This window comes from Bison bison, unplaced genomic scaffold, assembly GCF_000754665.1.
Source record: "Bison bison bison isolate TAMUID 2011002044 unplaced genomic scaffold, Bison_UMD1.0 scf7180017864240, whole genome shotgun sequence".
NCBI classification, from domain to species: domain Eukaryota; kingdom Metazoa; phylum Chordata; class Mammalia; order Artiodactyla; family Bovidae; genus Bison; species Bison bison.
The window spans coordinates 1,007,569-1,012,270 of NW_011494812.1; the positions used below are offsets into that span (position 1 = coordinate 1,007,569).

A 4,702-nucleotide genomic window follows, 5' to 3' on the forward strand; every position below is an offset into this window, starting at 1 on the left:
CATGGCATCAGGTCCCATCACTTCATTGCAAATAGATGGGGAAACAATGGAAACAGTTACAGACTTTATTTTTTGGGCTCCAAAATCATTGCAGATGATGACGGCAGCCATGAAATTAAAAAGATGCTTGCTCCCTGGAAGAAAACTATGACCAACCTAGACAGCATATTAAAAAGCAGAGACATTAATTTACCAACAAAGGTCTGTCATGTTTTTGCCAGTAGTCATGTATGGATGTGAGAGTTGGACTATAAAGAAAGCTGAGTGCCAAAGAATTGATGCTTTTGAACTGTGGTGTTGGAGAAGACTCTTGAGAGTCCCTTGGACTGCAAGGAGATCCAATCAGTCCATCCTAAAGGGAATCAGTCCTGAATATTCATTGGAAGGACTGATGTTGAAGCTGAAACTCCAATAGTTTGGCCATCTGATGCAAAGAACTGACCCACTGGAAAAAACTCTGATGCTGGGAAAGATTGAAGACAAGAGGAGAAGGGGAAGACAGAGGATGAGATGGTTGGATAGCATCAGTGATGCAATGGACTTGAGTTTGAGTAGGCTCTGGGAGTTGGTGATGAACAAAGAAGCCTATCATGCTGCAGTCCATAAGGTCGCAAAGAGTCAGACACAACTGAGTGACTGAACTGAACTGAACTGAATCAAGTAATCCATAATTCATAATTATATAGAAAATATGCCAAAGGTCTATTTCCTGAATAAAGACATAATGCCTTGAAGCACTTGGCCAGCTTCTGAAGTGTAATTCTAACCCTCTAAAGTGGTGGGAAATTTTTCCTTTACTTGTAACTTTTCAGAAGAAAATCTTTAAGCTCCATAATAAAATTCTTGATGAAATACCCATAAAATTTCATAGCGATGGCAGAACATAAATGTGTTTTCCCAATAAAATAATACTAAAATAAAATAAAATAATCAGGATAGCAGACAGATGGCTCAATGTGACAAAAATTAGAGAGAGAATAATTTCATATTTTAATCTGTTAGAGAAATATTAAGAGTGAAAGGCAATCTGTGGCTCAGAGTTAACCTCCAGATGTGTTCAACACTCTTTGAATACAGAAGAGTTTTCTAATTGCATCCTTCATGTCCTTTTTTCTCAGACTATAGATGATAGGACTGAAGATTGGGGGAAGAAGAGTAAACATCAGTGCAACGGCTGTGTCCAAAACAGGTGAATAAGTGGTATTGAAACACAAGTACATGAGGGACACACTGTCAAAAAATATCAGGAAAACTGTGATACGGCCTGCGTAGGTACCAAAAGCCTTCTGTTGACTTTCAGCAGAAGAAATTTTCAGGATCATGGTGACAACTCTTATATAGGACAGGGCAATGATTAAGACAGTAATGGTGATGGCCGCAGCAAGGACCACATCCTCAATCAGAATCATGGATGTGTCTGTGCAGGCCAGGCTCAGAACTGGGACAAAGTCACAGAAGATTTGATGGACTTTACTGGGACCACAGAAAGGCTATGTTGAAATCATTACAATCTGAGGAAGCAGGATGAGGAAGCCAAAGATGCAGGAGCCTGCAGAAAGCTGAGCACAAAGATGGGTAGTCATGATCATTTGATAGCGAAGAGGGTTGCAGATTGCAACATATCTGTCAATGGCCATGGTGTTAGCAAGATTTCCTCTGAATTTCTTGGTAAATGGAAGAAATATATTTGCAAGAGGCAGCCATTAACAGAGAATGTCTTTTATTTCACTGATGAGATTGTAGAGCATCTTGGGAATGATGGCTGTGGTACACCAGATTCCAGAAAGGGAAAGATACTGATGAAATTATACATGGGATTGTGGAGCCAGGCATCCAGCCTTACTGCAAAAAGATCAATAGATTTCCAATGACAGTAAAAATATAGATGAAAAGTAAAGGAAAGAAGTACAGAAGACTCCCTTCCTGGATCTGAGGAAAGCAAGTGATGACAAATTCAGTCACTGCTAATAGGTTTCCACATCTCCATATCCCCAGTAGAACTACCTGTGAATAAAGGAAAGGGTACACACCAGCTCAAGGAGATCAAACCAGTCAGTCCTAAGGGAAATCAACCCTGAAGGACTGATGCTGAAGCTGAAGCTTCAATACTTTGGCCACCTGATGCAAAGAGTTGACTCATTGGAAAAGACCCTGATGCTAGGAAAGACTGAAGGCCAGAGAAGGGGACTACAGAGGATGAGATGGTTGGATGGCATCACCAACTCAATGAACATGAGTTTGAACAAACTCTGGGAGATGGTGAAGGACAGGAAGCCTGGCATGCTGCAGTCCATGGGGTCACAAAGACTTGGACACAACTTAGTGACTGAACAGTGAACAACATACCAGCTCACAAGGAAGAATATTTAGTGTATTGATAAATAACTTGAATGAATAAGAAGAAGTAACTTGAAAGTTTTATGTTTTTTCCCTAACTTTATAAAAAGTGACCAACATTCTGTATTTTTTTTCACTTACTCCTCCAGAGTCACTATTGCAGAAATAGATTTTCCCAAATGTTTTTAGTGGTTAAAAAAAAAAAAAAAACAGTTAAAAGTATTTTTAGCTTAACTTCTAATATAAGTGTTTGTATTTAAAAGTTATGCACAGGGACTTCCCTGGTGGTCAGGTAGAAAAGACTTCACCTTCCAATACAGGGGCTGTGTGTTCTACCCTGGTTGAGGCACTAGGATCCCACATGCCTCTTAGCCAAAACATAAAACAGAAACAATGTTTTAATGAATTCAATAAAGACTTTAAAATGTAAAACAAAAACTATGTGCATGTACTATATTATGACGGACAGGGCACGGCAACCAACTCCAGCATTCTTGCCTGGGGAATCTCATGGACAGAGAAGCCTGGGGAGCTACATACAGCCTACAGGGTCTCAAAGATTCATACATGACTGAGTGACTAACACACACACATGCACACATTATCTAACAATACATAATATCTTAAAGTAAGAAGCATGAGTAAAAATAAACATAACAGAAGTACCATTATTTTCTTTTTCCACCCTTGGGCCATCTTGCACATTTCTCTTTGGAGATCTCTGTTCTAGGGCATGTAGACCTGGAGTCTACATTGAAATCTCAGTTAAATTTGTTATTATCTATGTGTCTTTTGGGAAATTGCTTGATCTGTCTGTCTCAAATATTCATCTGCAAAATGAGATTAATGATAGTACCCTTTCATAGGTATACTTAGGATTAAGTTAATGACTACAAAAGACTTAAAACATGCTTAACAGGCAGCTTAGTGAAAGGGTTCAGTTCAGTTCAGTCGCTCAGCCGTGTCCAACTTTTTGCGACCACATGAATCGCAGCACGCCAGACCTCCCTATCCATCACCAACTCCCGGAGTTCACCCAGACTCACGTCCATCGAGTCAGTGATGCTATCCAGACATCTCATCCTCTGTCGTCCCCTTCTCCTCCTGCCCTCAATCCCTCCCAGCATCAGAGTCTTTTCCAATGAGTCAACTCTTCCTATGAGGTGGTCAAAGTACTGGAGTTTCAGCTTTAGCACCATTCCTTCCAAAGAAATCCCAGGGTTGATCTCCTTCAGAAAGGACTGGTTGGATCTCCTTGCAGTTCAAGGGACTCTCAAGAGTCTTCTCCAATACCACAGTTCAAAAGCATCAATTCTTTAGTGCTCAGCCTTCTTCACAGTCCAACTCTCACATTCACACATGACCACAGGAAAAACCATAGCCTTGACTAGACGAACCTTTATTGGCAAAGTAATGTCTCTGCTTTTGAATATACTATCTAGGTTGATCATAACTTTCCTTCCAACGAGTCAGTGTCTTTTAATTTTATGGCTGCTGTCACCATCTGCAGTGATTTTGGAGCCCAAAAAAATAAAGTCTGACACTGTTTCCACTATTTCCCCATCTATTTCCCATGAAGTGATGGGACCAGATGCCATGATCTTTGTTTTCTGAATGTTAAGCTTTAAGCCAACTGTTTCACTTTCCACTTTCACTTTCATCAAGAGGCTTTTTAGTTTCTCTTCACTTTCTGCCATAAGGGTGGTGTCATCTGCATATCTGAGGTTATTGATATTTCTCCCAGCAATCTTGATTCCAGCTTGTGTTTCTTCCAGTCCAGCGTTTCTCCTGAGGTACTCTGCATATAAGTTAAATAAGCAGGGTGACAATATACAGCCTTGATGTACTCCTTTTCCTATTTGGAACCAGTCTGTTGTTCCATATCCAGTTCTAACTGTTGCTTCCTGACCTGCATACAAATTTCTCAAGAGGCAGATCAGGTGGTCTGGTATTCCCATCTCTTTCAGAATTTTCCACAGTTTATTGTGATCACACAGTCAAAGGCTTTGGCATAGTCAATAAAGCAGAAATAGATGTTTTTCTGGAACTCTCTTGCTTTTTCCCATGATCCAGTGGATGTTGGCAATTTGATCTCTGGTACCTCTGCCTTTTCTAAAGCCAGCTAGAACATCAGGAAGTTCATAGTTCACATATTGCTAAAGCCTGGCTTGGAGAATTTTGAGCATTACTTTATTAGTGTGTGAGATGAGTGCAATTGTGTGGTAGTTTGAGCATTCTTTGGCATTGCCTTTCTTTGGGATTGGAAGGAAAACTGACCTTTTCCAGTCCTGTGGCCACTGCTGAGTTTTCCAAATTTGCTGGCATATTGAGTGCAGCACTTTCACAGCATCATCTTTCAGGATTT

General features: G+C 40.3%; 1 pseudogene; it reads right to left on the bottom strand.

Annotated features, from left to right (window-relative positions):
- Window positions 1-1,040: 1,040 nt before the first annotated feature.
- LOC104993608 lies at window positions 1,041-3,033 on the bottom strand (annotated as a pseudogene).
- Between the last annotated feature and the right edge of the window lie 1,669 nt (window positions 3,034-4,702).